Source organism: Canis aureus, chromosome 29 (genome assembly GCF_053574225.1).
Source record: "Canis aureus isolate CA01 chromosome 29, VMU_Caureus_v.1.0, whole genome shotgun sequence".
NCBI classification, from domain to species: Eukaryota; Metazoa; Chordata; class Mammalia; order Carnivora; family Canidae; genus Canis; species Canis aureus.
The window spans coordinates 28,839,934-28,856,095 of record NC_135639.1 but is presented as its reverse complement, the minus strand read 5'-3'; the positions used below and the strand labels follow the sequence as shown (position 1 = coordinate 28,856,095).

At 40.7% G+C, this 16,162-nt stretch overlaps 1 long non-coding RNA gene across 1 annotated transcript in view; it reads left to right on the top strand.

The window, feature by feature from the left end:
* Positions 1-5,257: 5,257 nt before the first annotated feature.
* The window catches only part of LOC144300816 (uncharacterized), a 33,493-nt gene continuing 22,588 nt past the window's right edge, over positions 5,258-16,162 (top strand). Inside the window, exon 1 of the long non-coding RNA XR_013367591.1 lies at positions 5,258-5,307. This is a non-coding gene — a long non-coding RNA (uncharacterized LOC144300816). The remainder of the gene's footprint in view (positions 5,308-16,162) is intronic.

Here is a 16,162-nt window from a genome sequence, read left to right as displayed (position 1 = left end):
CTCTCTCTCTCTGTGACTATCATAAATAAATAAAAATTTAAAAAAAACAATATGATGTGATATTGTGGTTTTGTATGTTTCTTTTGCTTGTCTCCTCCACTAGTTTGCAAGCTTCCTGAAGACAAAGACCTTTCTATTTTGTTCATGCCTGTATACTTGTCTCTAGCACAGTGCCACAGAGAAAGTGCCCATCAATGACTGAAAGAGTGACAGAGTGCATGGGAACTTAGACATTATTTTGCAGCATGGGAAGCTGCCAAAGGATTTCGAGCAGGGAAACGACATGGTCAGATACACTAAATTACAGAGATCGCTCTGGCCACAGTGGGGATAGGATGGGTTATGGAACCAATCCTGGAGTCAGGGAAACTAGTGGGGAGACTACTGCAGTAATCCAAGTGAGAAGCAATGAACTAGGATCATGGAAATGGGACAGAAAAGGAGATCACATTTTGTTCAATGTAACAGTTTATCGGATGGAAGAGGTGAAGGATGGGGGAGACCCCTGGTTCTTGGGCTAGGAGAGAAGGTGAATGGGAGTGTCTTTCATGAAAACTGAAAGAGGAGAGAGAGAACAGGTTGATAGAGAGTGTTGAGGGGTAAATAAGGACAGTTACCTCTCTACTAAAGGGCTCCCCTTAAAGACAGGAACTGTGTTGACATTCCCATTGAAAAATGCTTTGCATGAAAAAAAAAATACCTTGCATGTAGTAGGCTCTCAGTAATCCCAGGTGGGGACGGTGTACGCAGATCCTTTGTCACATGCACAATGTCAGTTGTGGAGACACTCACACCTGCCCACAAGTCCTAACACCCTGGGGATGTTGGTTCTCCAAATTCCCATGTCACTCATATCCTCCAGCCCTGCTCAGCCTGTCCCATTCCTGATGGCCACTCACCCTTTGCTTGTTTTCAGCCCTGGTAGAAACAAAGCAAGCCCAAAATACACCAGCCAACTGGCAAGTGATGAGTGATTAGCTGCCTGGCCCTAAAAGGCTGGAATGAGGCGGCCTTTCAGTGCTAAGTGCAGTAACCCTAGCCCTTGGCTCGCTGTAATTCTAGATGGAGGTGGTCTGGGACTGGGTGTGGACAGGGCAGCAAGAACAGACCCTGGAGGTCCTCAGCCAGGCAGTGGGAAGAGAGTGCATCTCTCTGCAGGCAATTGAAAGTATGAAATTAACACTCAAATGGAGGTAAAGGGGATGTGCTAGGTTATGTGACAGGATGAGTGGTTCCTTTTACTAAAGGAAGGAAGACTCTCTGCCAGGCTTGGTGGGCTTACCTAATCTTCCTTCTTGCTCCTCATCTAAGATAAGGACCATATTGACAGGGAGCAAGATTCCTATTTCTTTTTTTCTTCGCTCTATTTCTGCCAAATATTCTATAGCTCCCTGACTTTGAAGTTCAGTTTCCTCTTTGATGAAGTGGGAGCCATGGATCACACCTTAAAGGATTGTTGTGAGGATCTAAACGAGTAAAGGATTTAAAGGAATGACTGGCTTACAAGAGGCATTCCGCAACCTAGGGTGTTAGCCCCTACTAAAACAAGTCTCTATTTTATTTATTTTATTTTTTTTAAAGGTTCTATTTATTTACTCATGAGAGACACAGAGAGAGAGGCAGAGACACAGGCAGAGGGAAAAGCAGGCTTCCTGCAGGGAGCCCATTGTGGGACTCGATCCCGGGATTCCGGGATCACACCCTGGGCCAAAGGCAGATGCTCAACCACTGAGCCACCCAGGTGTCCCAACAAGTCTCTATTTTAGAAATACCAGGGCACTGGAGAAATGCACTCAGCTCTCAGATGTCCATGGTCTGAAATGTGATTAGTATTTATGTGCTCATTTAAACTGCACTCTAGGGAAGGTCAGTGTCTTAATGGAAACTATACAAGAGGAAGTGGCTAGTTTTTGATCAAATACTCACTGCTGCTGTGAGGACATCAGCCAATAATCTCTCCCATTAGTACTGGAGCATTGTAATTAGCTCAATAAGTATATTAGATGGGTGTTCACTGGGAGAAAAATGTGGCTTGTTAATAAACCCAGGTAGAAATGAGTTTTCATCATTAAAATCAGGTATGGAAGATCTGCACATTGACTAAGATAGTTTACAGTCGCTCTCCACCCTTGCATGGTAGGAAAAAGGAATTTTTTTTTTTTTAGTTCTGTTCATTTTGCCTTTCTGGATGGCACCTGAGGCTACATTCTAACATAGTCCTCTGTCCAACTATGATGTCAAAGAATTTGGTTTGCCTGAAGCCTTAGGGTTAACTTAATTCTGCTTCTAGATCATGGAGTTCCCTAGAACAAATTATGCAAGGTCTGGTTAGAGCTCCTGAAAGGATAGAGCTGCGATTAGCTTTCAGGACAGATTTTGTGTCTACTTGCTGATAAAAGTATGTCTAATAAATGTCCAAGATGTGGTGGAATTGGATCTGAAACTTGCATGAAGTTGTTGAGGGTGAAGCTAGCCCTCAGTATCCCATAATATCTACCAAAACAAACTATTAAGTTGTGCGTAATTAAATATGTTTAGGTCAGTTTACAATATTAAGGCTTAGGATTTCATTTACCTTATTTTACTTAAACCTCAGAACAAAGCCATGATGTAGGTCCTATTATTATTCCTTAAAGAGAAAAAAAAATAGTAAAAGCCAATCCACAGAGATTAATTAATGTATTGACCAGGATCACATAGCTGATGAATAATGGATCAGGACTTGAGCCCAGGACCGGCTGAACCCAGAGACCTAGCATGTAAACTACATGAGACTTTCCAATAGTATTTGAGGGTTTTACTTTGAACAACTTTTCTCCTCAAACAGGGTCAGTAGTCTGTAGTCTGGCTCTGCTAACAGCTATGCCTTCTTCATCTCAATGCCCACCAGCTAGGAAACAGTCACCTCCAACTGAGAGGGAGCTGCCTCACAGGGATGCCTCTGTCACAAATTCTGGCAACAGCCCCCTCTTGACTCTCTCTTTTCACAGCTTCTTTTTTCTGGGTTTCCTCCCTCAGCCTTCATATTGATACTTTCGATGTCAGAGGTGGAACATCCAGTCCCCTGCTAGGGGACTACATAAATATACAGGGTCCCCGGGGTGGTTCTGCAGCCCTGGCTTGAATGCAGCCCACTCATGCCATATTCAGATGGCTCCAGTCCCTTGGGAGTCTTTCTTCTTATCAACCAGACTGCCTTCTTGTCGCTCCATCCACTGGTCCAGACTGTCCACTGGAGTCACTTAAGCCCAATCCCTGTGTCACATGACAACTCTTCAGCTATGTTAGGATGGATTCATGTGTCACTAAGTGTGTTCTCTTAGGAAGGACCTAGGGATGCCAGATGCCTTGGGATATAATGTAGGATCTTTCTAGATTCTGTAGGTCCTCTCACAGGCAGCTTTGGAACCTGAGAGACTCTGGCTTCACAGGAATTTGTTCTGTCCTCTGGGCAAAGAAATGCTTCCTGATCAGCTTTCCAGAGACAAAGAGGGAAACTGCCAAAGCCCTCCCCCACTTTACTGTTATTTTTGTAAAGATTTATTTATTCATCTATGCGTGAGAGACACACACAGAAAGAGACAGAGACACAGGCAGAGGGAGAAGCAGGCTTCCCCGGGGGAGCCCTACATGAGACTTGATCCCAGGGCCCTGGATTCATGACCTGAGCCAAAGGCAGATGCTCAACTACTGAGCCACCTAGGTACCCCTTTGAGTTATAACCTATAAGTTCTTTACACAACTCTTTTGTTTTTTAAAAAGTTCTCTTGAGATACAATTAATATACCATAAAATTCACAATTTTAAAATGTAAAATTCAGTAATTCTTAGCATACTCTCAGAGTTATGCAATCACCACTGCTACCTAATTCTAGAATTTTTCATCACCCAAAAAAAAAGACCTCATACCCATTTGCAGTGACTCCCATTCTCCCTTCTCCCAACCCCTGCAACCACTAATCTACTTTCTATCTCTGTGGGTCTTCCTGTTCTGGAATCTTGTAGTATGTGCTCTTCTGTGACTGACTTCCTTCACTTCGTGTGTTGTTTTCAAGGCTCATTTGTGCTGTAGTAGGTCTCAGAATTTCCTTACTTTTTATGGTCGAATGAGACTCCATCTCATGGATATACCACATTTTGTTTATCTGTTCATCAGTTCGTGGAGATTTGGGTTGTTTCCACTTTGGAGCTGTTATGAATAATATTGCGGTGAATGTTTGGGAACAGACTTTTATGTGGACATGTTTTCTGTTCTCTGTGTCTGTACCTAAGGATTGCTGCTGCACAGCTCTTAAGTGTATGTTCTTTTTTTTTTTTTCTTTTTTTAAGTATATGTTCTGAGGCATTTCATGTCAAGCCCTTTTCACACATTGCAGTTTCAGCCTAGCCTTGGGACTTAGGTGTGCAGTCGGGAAGCTATCTCACCAATGACAGGGTGGTGGGATCCAGTCATTTGGAAAACCCAGCCAGAAGCCCACCAGCAGTTCTTTTTCCTCTCTGCCATGTCTAGAGGGGCTCAATGGTTTCCTTCATTCAAAATGCCATCTTTTATTTGATAATAGTTTAGAGGGCTGGAGTAGAGGAAGTATGGCAGGGAAGTTTTTTTTGGACATTGACTATAGGGTATCTCCTGATTTTAAAATGTTAAGTTGTTTTTGAGAGGTATTATTAGACTTGGGGAGATTAATTATAGCCTTAAAGGTTACCCTGAGAGTCCAACCCAGCACTTTTATAGAGGAGGAAAAGGAGGGCTGGTTCCGTAGTGTAGATGACAGCCATAGGCCAACCTTTACTGCTGAGGCTGCGGGGGAAGTATTGTAGACAGAGAAGTGGCAGTCCAGGCTGGGCCGAAGGCCATCGATTGAGCTTCTCTGAGGTGGCCTCTAGGAACACCCAGTAGAAGGATAGATTATTCTGTGCTGCATCAGACACTAAAGGTTAGGGATCTGCTCCCTAATTCTCTGTACCAGAGCACCACAGAAGCTACAGGTAGCAGAGCCCAGACAACTCTCACCTCTGAGCCCAACTCTGTTCTTTCCATAATGCCACAAATCCTGTCACCTCTCTGGGCCTTGGTTTCCTGCTCTGCTCAGTCAGGAGAGTGATCCCCTCCCTGCCTGACTCACTTACTTGTTACTAGGACCAAACCAAATGAGATAATGAGGAGGTAAGCACTCTTTACAATGAAGAATACGTGGTGGGGTGATGATTTATTATGGGCCTGGACTCATTTAAACTTCTTTATCTATTCATGCTGCAGATACAAACGAGTACCTGGTTATAGTTTAACCCCAACTGCCTTTTCAGGTAACTACCACTACATTTTTATTACCCATTGTATACTTGTGTTTGTTCTAAATCACTCTAGCTGACTTGAAAAGCTTTTCCATAGGGCTTTCTCCTAATACTCAAGCCTGATGCTTCCTGCCTAATACTTGCACCTTCCTAGAACTGCGGTCCGCCGCCCTTGCCCCCTCTCCTTCTCAGGACTCTTTCAACTCATGCATGTTTCATTGAGGTCTCAAGGTCAGAACTTCATGCAACATGCACTGTAGTCTGCAATAGATTGACAAAACACTCTTCGGTTTACTTCTGATGCTTTTTCCAGTGGTGCCCAGTAGGCACTTTCTAAGATAGAATTCTTTCAGCCTTCAGTAAAGATTCAAGAACCTGGGGTAACTTTCTCAAAGCATTCACTTACTGTCAGCTTTCCACCACCACATGCCAGGCTTACAAATGAGGCACAGATCACTCCTTGATGTTTTAATGGCTTTGTAATTACACTAGTGGCAAGAAAAAGAAACTTGAAAAGTTAAAGGCACAACCCAAATTGTCCATTAGTGGGTGAATGGATACACGAAACATGGTATATACATATGATGGAATATAATTCCACCCTAAAAGGAATGAAGTACTGACACAAGCTACAACATAGATGACCCTTAAAGATATTATGGTCAGTGCAATCAGTTGGTCAAAGGAAGACTAATACTGTTTGTGTGAGATACCGAGAATAAGTCATATTCATAGGGAAAGAAAATAGAATAATGGTTACCAAGGGCTGGGGGAAGAGAGAATAGACATTAGTGGTTAATGGGTACAGAGTTACAGTTTGGGATGATGAAAAAGATGTAGAGATGAATGGGGGTGATGGTGGCATGACAGTGTGAATGTACTTAATGCCAATGAATTGTGCACTCAAAGTGGCTGAAAGAGTAAACACTAAATTTTATCTTATGTAATATATATATGTATATATACAAATTATTCATTCAACTGTTTGGTGGACATCTGGATATTTGGCTTCTTTCCAGTGTTTGACCATTGTGAATAAACCTACTTAAAAAAAAAGCTTAAGGCAACAGCACTTAGAAAGAATGCTGTGGTATGGGAAGGGGACAAGTAGGTTATCAAAACTGTCATGCTCTTTCCATCATCTTTCCATGCCACCATAATGGCACACATGAACATCCTGGCCAACGCTGTCCTCTCAAAGGCATCAATGCTGCTGAGAAGAGAGGCGAACGGCAGGCTCTTATTTAGGCTGTGCTCCAAAGGCATTTCTAACTGATGCTGAAGCATGGTCAGTGTGAAACCATTAATCATCACAGAGCTAGGGCAATTGCTGTGAACCCGCAGTCAGGTTAAACAAGTGTGGAGTTATCGCCCCCAGATTTGTATGCAATTCAGGGATCTAGAGAAATGACAGAACAATCTGCTCTTGTCCCATCAGTTTGGTTTCATTGTGCTAATGACTCAGCTGGCATCATAGACCAAGAGGAAGCAACACTAAAACACACAGGACAGAAAATCCTGGGATTCCTTTTCTTTTCTTTTTTTTATTTAAGATTTTATTAATTGATTTGAGAGAAAAATGAGCAGTAGAGAGAGACAAAGGGAAAGAGAGAGAGAAGCAGACTCCTTCCTGAGCAGGAAGCCCAGTGCAGAGCTCAATGTGGGGCTCAATGCAGGACTTGATCCCAGGACTCAGAGATCATGATCTGAGCCAAAGACCAACACTTAACCAATTGAATCACCCAGGCACCCCTCCTGGGATTCTTTTATAGGGAAATAATGCATACATATGAAGACAATGCCTCAGTGAACAACAACAACAGAAGACTCTTGTTTCTTTACTGCTATATACATGCAGGTAAGAAGTCTTAGGTAATAATCACCAAAATGCAAATAGTGAATAGCTCTGTGGTGGGATTATGAATAATTTTTATTTCCTCTTATTTTTTCTTTATAATTTTATTCTTTGTTGGTACAAAAAGTACATAAAATTGTATGTCTCGGCTTCTCCCTTGCCATGGTAGAGAACTCAAGTAAGGAGATATGGAATTTCCTTCTAATGATCTTACTATTTTTTTTCCATATGTTCTTATGTGCTTACATGTTGAGAGGAGCTGTGGCTTGAAAGTGGAGCCCCATTCCAAGTGGCCTTGGAAACGTCATGCAATCTCTCTAAGCATCTGTTCTTTTACCCTTTACCTGAGAATAGGGATAATAATAACAACAATAACAAACCTGCCTTTCATTGTAGTGCAGAGGAGCCCAGTCTGATATGGAAGTACTGGAAATGTAACTAATGTCACTCTCCATCACAGAAGGTACTGCCAGGATCCAGATTACCGCCGAAGTAGGCTTGAGGGGAATATTTTCAAAATTGTCCCCATTCCAGCCAACTATAATGAATTAAGTTAAAACTCTTATCTCCACTGCCTTGCATTCCTTGTGGGCAACCTCCATGTGCAAATCTTTAATGATGCGAACGTCCTAGAGAACAACCACTAGGGGGCATAATTTCATCACTTGAAAGCCTGGGTCCTACTTGTTAACCAGTGCATTTTTCCACCCAAAAATTATATATGCACCTAAGAATTAAGGAAGCTTTGAGTTGAAGTTTGGAAACCCAAGGTCACAGGCTCACCGTTCCACCCTTTTATGAGTCTCTTCCCTTGCCTCTTGTCCTATCATGGATGACATTAGTTTCCCTCTCCGTGGTGGCACGGCCTCACTATACTTACCCAGCCAGACATTGCCAGAAAGGAACTTTTTTCCCCTTCGTGGACTGGGTGGGTAAATGTTGTATGTTATTTCCAAGTTCTACTCAAGGCTGCTGTGGAGTACTCTTTGGTTTGAAGGACTTTTCTTCTTTGCTTTGACCCAGTTCAGGGTAGAAGGTCAGAAACTATCTCCCTGTTTCTCTTCAACCTACTTATTCCTTAGCTGGTAGTTTAAGACTATTCCTTTAAAAATTTTTTTTACACTTGGGAGATGGTCAAGCTTTCCCAATCAATTTACTATTGATGATATCACTTGTAGCCAAATCCCTGCTTTGCTTCTTAGACTTAGAAAGTTCACTGCCCCTTCTCTTTCTGATGCTAAGTTTCTAAAGACTAGCAATTCTCAGACTTTAGTTTGAGTGAGAATCATGTGGAGGATCATGTTTAAAGTGCAGATTCCACAACTTCACACCTCTTAGGATGACTATTATAACGCTGAAATGAAAAAAAAAAACAAGAAAATAACAAGTGGTGGAGGGTATGTAGAGAGATTAGAACGGCTGTACATTGCTGGTAGGGATGCAAAATGGTTCAGTTGCTGAGGAAAACAGTTATGATGGTTCCTTTAAAAAAATAAACATAGAATTATCATTTGATCCAGCAAGTCCATTTCTGGGTATACACCCCCACAGAAGTGAAAGCAGGATCTTGAAGAGATATTTATATATCCATGTTCACAGCAGCATTATTCACAGTAGCCAAAAGGTGGAAGCAACCCAAGTGTCTATTGATGGATGAACGGATAAACAGAATGTGATCTATACATACAGAGGAGTATTATTCTACCTTAAAGAGAATGAAATTATGACATATACTACAACATTGATGAACCTTGCAGATATTATGCTGAGTGAAATAAACCAGTCACAAAAGGACAAATATTGTATCATTCCAATCATAGAGATATGTAGAACAGGTAAATTCATAGAAACAGAAAGTAGAATGGTGGTTATAAGGGACTGTGGGAGGGGCAATGGGAGTTGTTTAATGGGTACAAGGTTTTAGTTTGGGATGATGAAAAGGTTCTAGAGATGAATGGTACTGATAATTAAGTACATTTACAATAGTGTGAATTCACATTATTGTGAGCATACTTCATTCCACTGCTATACACTTGGAAACAGTCAAAATGGTAAGTTTTTATGTTATGTATATTTCAGCTAGCACAATGAAAAAAATGTCTTTAATAAAGTATTTTTTTAATTTAATTTATTCATGAGAGACAGAGAGAGAGACAGAGAGAGAGTGAGGCAGAGACACAGGCAGAGGGAGAAGCAGGCTCCATGCCAGGAGCCCTTTGCGCGGAACTCGATCCCGGGACTCCAGGACCACACCCTGTCCCAAAGGTAGGCTAAACCGCTGAGCCACCCAGGGATCCCCTTTAATAAAGTATTAAAGTGTAGGGTTTCACAGTACTGATTCCATAGGTCTGGATTGAAGCCCAGGAATCTGCCTTTTTCTTTTTCTTTTTCTTTTTTTTTAATGTAGGCTCCATGCCCAGTGTGGAGCCCAATGCAGAACTTGAACTCATGACGCTGAGATCAAAAGTCAGACATTCAACCAGTGGAGCCACTTAGGCATCTTGGAATCTGTCTTTTTTAAGTCGCTGGGGATTTTGATGCTGGTAGCCTTAGAGAAACATTGGCATTCAGTGCCTGTGGCTACGTTCATGTTTCCCAAAATCCCTGCATTAGGATTAGCTTTAAAGTAGAGACTGCCACTTACTGGGTGTGTGTGAGAAACCACTGGACATTTCTGTGCTTCAGATTTGTCATCCTTAAAATGGGACTAATAATCCTACCTAATAGGATCTTTGTAAAAATTTGGAGAGTTGATAAATGCAAAGTGATTTTTAAAATGATTCTAACACTTAATGGCAGGGTCTCCTTTTTATATGGCTGTGAATATTCTCAAGGGCCAGGAAACTGTTGCAACTTACTGAGCTTAATTAATGCGTAGGGTTAGGAGTTAGAGGCATCTCTGCTTCTACAAAGAATTTAGTGGTGAGGCTCTTATCCCATGAGAAGCAGTGACATTCTGTAAGGTAGGAGAGAAGGTTGTGATACATCTTATAGAATTCTAGTGGGTTTATTTTTATTATTCAGATGCATTAAAAAAAATCTCCTAGAAGAATTCATACTAACAGAGGAGTAGGGTTTGTGGCAGAAGGTAAAAAGGGGAACTTTCACTTGTCATCCTATTTACTTCTAGGTTGTTGTATTTATTTTACACTGTGAGGCCTTGTATTAGTCTTGTACTTAGGGGGAAAAGAGGCTTTTTAGTGGGTATGAAATGTGGCTGCCCTTTCCCATTCAAAACGGGACTGGCAGTAAAATCACAAATACCCACTCAATATTCTCACATAATAATATGGATGATGTTACCTTATAATTAGCAATTTGCAAAGCACGTTCACATCCATTATCTCATTTAATCCTTGGCATGGTTTGGTGAAGTAGGTAATATTTTACCTACTTTCCAGCTGAGAAACGGAATGCACATCACTGTTGTCCTAACCACATTGTATCCCCTCCATTTCCTTAGAGTGTTGCTCTTGTTTCATTTTGCTGTAGGGCTTCTGACACTTATTCTAGTCCTACAATAAAATATATTTGTAATTCGTTCACTTGTGGCTAACATCCTTCACTGAAATGGCATAAACTGAAGAGATTATTTAGACATGAGATGGGCAAACACTGCAAGGCTGGCCAGGTAAGGAGCTAGTCCTGTTGTGTTTGTTTGCCTCTGGAGGTTATTATACCAGAATTCTTTTTTTTTTTTAAGATTTTATTTATTTATTCATGAGATACAGAGAGAGAGAGAGAGAGAGAGGCAGAGACACGGGCAGAGGGAGAAGCAGGCTCCATGCAGGAAGCCTGACATGGGACTCTGGTCTCCAGGATCACGCCCTGGACCAAAGGTGGCGCTAAACCGCTGAGCCACCGGGGCTGCCCTCATACCAGAATTCTTAAAAGCAAAATATTTCATGCATACACGTTTTAACAGAATCTTAATTTTGGTTAGTCTGCTTGGCAGGCAGAAACCACATGAGAGTTTTGTTGTGCAAACCCTTCTTTCACAAAAAGCTGAAATATTAGGTAGTCTTTGTAGAGCTGTAAATGTGTTTCCAATTGGAGCAGAGTGAACCTCATCATTTGAGAGTGGGTATTCCTTAGTGATCAGGAAAATACCGATGATTTTGGTCGTTTGCACTGCAGTTGCAAAGATTTATTTGGATATTTATTGTTTAATGATGGGCATTAGTGCCTGCACAAAAATGAAAGTGTCTTTGAGTTGCTTCAGGTAGCACTTGTAAACCAAAGGTCTCTCCAGGATGGGCTAAATAATTTACACAGCACAGTTAAGATGAAAGTGAAGAGCTCCTCACTCAAAAATTATTCAAATTTTAATTTCAAGATGGGAGCATCAGAACATTAAATCAAGTGCAGGGCCCTTTGCAAGTGCACAGGTTGTACCCCTATGAAGCCAGCCCTGGGTCTTACTTATATTTAAAAGACATTAGATAAGACATTAAAATGTTAAAAATTTTAAGAGATATAAAAGTAAGCCTCGGGACCCCTGGGTGACTCTGTTGGTTAAGCATTTGGCTTCAGCTCAGGTCATGATTTCGGGGTCCTGGAATTGAACTCTGCCTCAGGCTCTGCACTCAGCAGGGGGTCATCTTGTCTCTTTCCCTCTCCCTCTGCTCCTCTCCTCCTCTCCACTCCTGCTCTATCTCTGTCTTTCTCAAATAAATAAATAAAAATCTTTTTTAAAATTTAAGAAGTAAAAGTAAGTCTCTAGGGAAGGAACATCTCTCTTAATCATTTCTTGTATATCATTCCAGAGACTCCATTCATTCACAAACATATATATATATATATATATATATACACACAATATGTTATCTGCCCTCATTCAAAACATATACATAAAACAGTAGTATTCTTTACACATTGCTCTGCAGTTTTTGTTTTCTTAACAGTGTATCTTGCAGATCATTCCTAATCATACATAATTCTTTTCCATGGCCACACAATATTCTGCTCTGTATATGCAACACATCATTTAACTAGTTCCCTTTGATGGATATATAAGTTGCTTTCAATGACCAAAAACCTTTGCAGATCATCTTTTTACACGTGTGAGTTAATCTGTGGACTTGTCAAATCAAAGATATGGTTTGTTTTAATTGTGATAGATCTTACCAGTTGCCCTCTAAAAAGATTGTACCAAGATACACTCTCACCAATACAGATTTTCATCAGATTTTGGGGTCTTTGCTGGTCCTATAGGTGGCACACAGTCTTCATTGTACCCTTGATTTTCTTTCTCTTATTATCAGTGAAACTGAGTATCTTTCACTGACTATCTGGAAGTCTGTTCTGTAGACTGTCTTCATTATATCTTTATTGATATATCTTCATTAATTTTTTTCTTATGATTTGTACAAACACTTTATCTGTTGAGGAAATTTGTTCTTGGTTTGTGAGGCATTGAAAATATTTCTCTTGGTTGGTTTTAACTTTTGAACTCTGTTTTGCCACGCAGAGTATTTTTTAAATGTAATTGAATTTGTCTGTTTTTTTTTTTTATGGTTTCTAAATTCTTTATCACACTCAGAAAGATCTCCATTCCCATACATCCTACAGGTATTTCTTTGATTTCATTCCTTCACATAAACCTTTACTCCATTTGAAATTTAGTTTAGTATAAAGTGTGAAATAGGGATCCAGTTTTATTTGTTTTCCAGATAGCTGCCTAACGGTCCCAGGATTGTTATTGAATAATTCACCTTTTCTCTCACTGATTAGAAGTTCTATCTTTATAGTAAGTTCCTATATGTGTTTGTGTCTATTTCTGAACATTTTCTTTCATTTACAAGAATTGTTAAAGCAGGGGCACCTGGGTGGCTCAGCGGTTGAGCATCTGCCTTTGTCTCATGGCGTGATCCCGGGGGGGTCCTGGGATTGAGTCCCGCCTCAGGCTCCTTGCAGGGAGCCTGCTTCTCCCTCTGCCTATGTCTCTGCCTCTCTCTCTGTGTCTCATTATATTTATATATTTTAAAATAAATAAATTTTTAAAAAAATAATTAACAAAAGAATTGTTAAAGCATAATGTGTCAAAAAATTTTTCTCTGGGGTGCCTGGGTGGCTCAGTTCTTTAAGCATCTGCCTTTGGCTCAGGTCATGATCCCAAGGTCCTGGGATTGAGCCTCATGTTGGGCTCCCTGCTTAGTGGGGAGTCTGCTTCTCCCTCTCTCTTTGCCCCTCCCCCCAACTCGTGCATGCGCTTGCATGCTCTCTCTCTCTCTCTCTCTACTAAATAAATAAAATCTTAAAATCTTTTTTCTAAACGTTTTTCTAGTTTGATGAGTGGTCATAAAGAGATGTGGCTTGTCCAGAGCCTCCTAATTCAACATAATAATCCCTGAAAGGCTAATATATGTTTACTTTTGTAAGTATTTGAAGGAAAAAAATTATTATGGTAGCTAAGAACATAGATTGGGGGTCAGATAGACCTGGGTTTCAATCTCAGTTCCACACTTAGCTGTGTGACCTTAGGTGAGTTACTTGCCTTATCTGATCCTCGATTTCCTCATTTATAAAACAGAAATAAATATAGTACCTGTCTCATTGAGTTGGTTGAGAAGTAAACGAATGTAAAGTGCTTAGACCAGTGCCTTATGCATAGTAAATTGTTGTTATTGTTGTTTACCCATAGAGTAACCAACTCATACTTGTTTGCCTGGGATTTCCCTAGTTTTATCACTGAAAGTCCTAAGTCTTGGAAGATCCTTCAGTCCTGAGAAAACTAGGACGTTTGGTTACTCTTAACCTTATTACTGTGTGCAGTGTGTGTTTTTTTTTCCTCCATCAAAACCACACACTCAATACCTACATTGATTAGCTCAGCTTTTATAGATGCATCACAAAATGCATTTTTTTCTTATATACATAAAATCCATGGTCTTCTCTCATTCCAGTTGAGTGCTCCCTCCCCCCACCCTGGGGCTTGTAGACATTCTTTGTCCATCAGAGCCTAATCTAGGATTTCCTCTGGTTTCCACATGAGCCAAGATCAAAGAGCCCCCCTCCCAATGCCAACAAGGGGAAGGTGTTGGGAGAGAAGTGGGGGTTGGGGTCAAAATAAGACTAGACAGAAACAAAAGGTAGGATGACTCCAGGACACTTAAGATTAGGAATACTTTGCTTCTAAAATAAAGAAACAGAACAGGCTCCCCAGGTATGACTTGCTAGAATGTAAGAGGGCTGTTGTCCTTAGTCAGTGACCATTCTAACTTGAGCTCTGTAATTGACTAGTAAGATATACATCACTGGGGAGGGAGCATGAGATGTTTTTATCAGATCCTACCACCAAAGCTGTGCCTGCTCAGAGGAGGTGTGTGAGACAGTTACCGAATCCATTAGGACAAAAATGCCAGGTGACTGGCTGGTTGGAAGAAAGAGGAAAAAGGGTTATTTGCATTGAAGATATCAAGCCCTCAGGCTTAATTAGACTAAATTTAACAATACAATGGAGAGAGGCCTGGACTGAAAGTCAGAAACTTAAAATGAAATTTTCATCTGGTCCCTTTCTTGAACTAACTTTAACAGCAAGGACACATGACATTCACTGCCTCCTTAGTGCTCACAATACAGGGAACAACCAGGTCCTCTCATGCCCACGGTTTCTTCCTTTATAAAATGAAGGACTAAATTTGAGGAGTCTTTATTATTCAGTTGACAGTCTTGTTGTTGTTGTTGTTGTTGTTGTTGTTGTTGTTGTTTGAGTAAGTCCTACACCCAACATTGGGGCTTGAGCTCACAACCCCAAGAATCACATGCTGTACCAACTGAGCCAGGCAAGTCTCCCCCCCCCAGTTGATAGTTTTTATATTTCAGTTCTAAGCATCACACTGGGAGAAATGGGATCCTGGCACACAAAACTCATTCAGTGTCAATTGAACTGTATTCTGGGTTCCTTTGATGCTTTACTCTGGAGAGTAAGGTGGTAGAAACTAACAAGATGACAAAGCGGACATCTATTGTTTCAGCTTCACCTGCAGGCATTCACCCTTCTTTTGGTGGCTGTTCTTAATTTTGGTTTGGGGAATCACCCCTCCAATTGGACAAAGTCTGGCCAGTGAAGGCACTCCACTGTCCTCTAGCCAAAGAATGAGCAAGTGACCCAAGTTCTGCCAACCAGATGTTCTCTCTCTTGAATTTGAATATTGAGTAAGTGATGTGAAGACTGAAAATAGAGCAGATCCATACCTAAAATATACCTTAAAGCAGGGGTGTAGCAAACTATGACCATGGACCAAATCCAGCCCTCTGGCAATATTCATAAAAAATTTTTTTACTGGGACACAGACAAAATCATTTGTTTGTTTGTTGTTTATGAATTTCATGCTACCATGACAAAATTGAGTGGTTATCATAGAGACTGTACTATAAACCTAAAATATTCTCTATCTGGACCTTTGCAGAAAACGTTTGCTGATCTCTGCCCTAAAGGGATTTCCCATTAATTCCTGCTGATTAAATCCCAGGAGCTATCCTGGTTCCTGCCCATTCCAAAGTCTGGATCTTCAAGTTTTCTTGGCTTCTGTGAGCTACTCTATATTTTTCTTAAAAATTTCTTTTCTTTTCTTTCTTTCTTTCTTTCTTTCTTTCTTTCTTTCTTTCTTTCTTTCTTTCTGTAAGTTGGTTTCTGTTGCTTACAACCAATGAAGCCAAACTTTTTGGCATTTAAATATGTTTTTAATTTTTAAAATAACTTAGAGAAATATTTGATTAAAATTTTCTATCTGGCTAAATGTGACCATTTAATGTAGCACTGATAGGGGAGGAATCATATCTCCGTGGAGCAGCACGAGTGTGACAATGAAAGCGAGTAGTATAAGAGTATGAATGAGTAGAAATAGGAGTGGTATTTTATTTTTATTTTCTTAAAGATTTTATTTATTTATTTGAGAGACAGAGAAAGAGTGAGCAAGAGAGAGAGAGAGTACAAGTGGGGTGAGGGGCAGAGGGAGAAGCGGACTCCTCACTGAGCAGGGAGCCTGATACAGGGCTCAATCTTGGCAC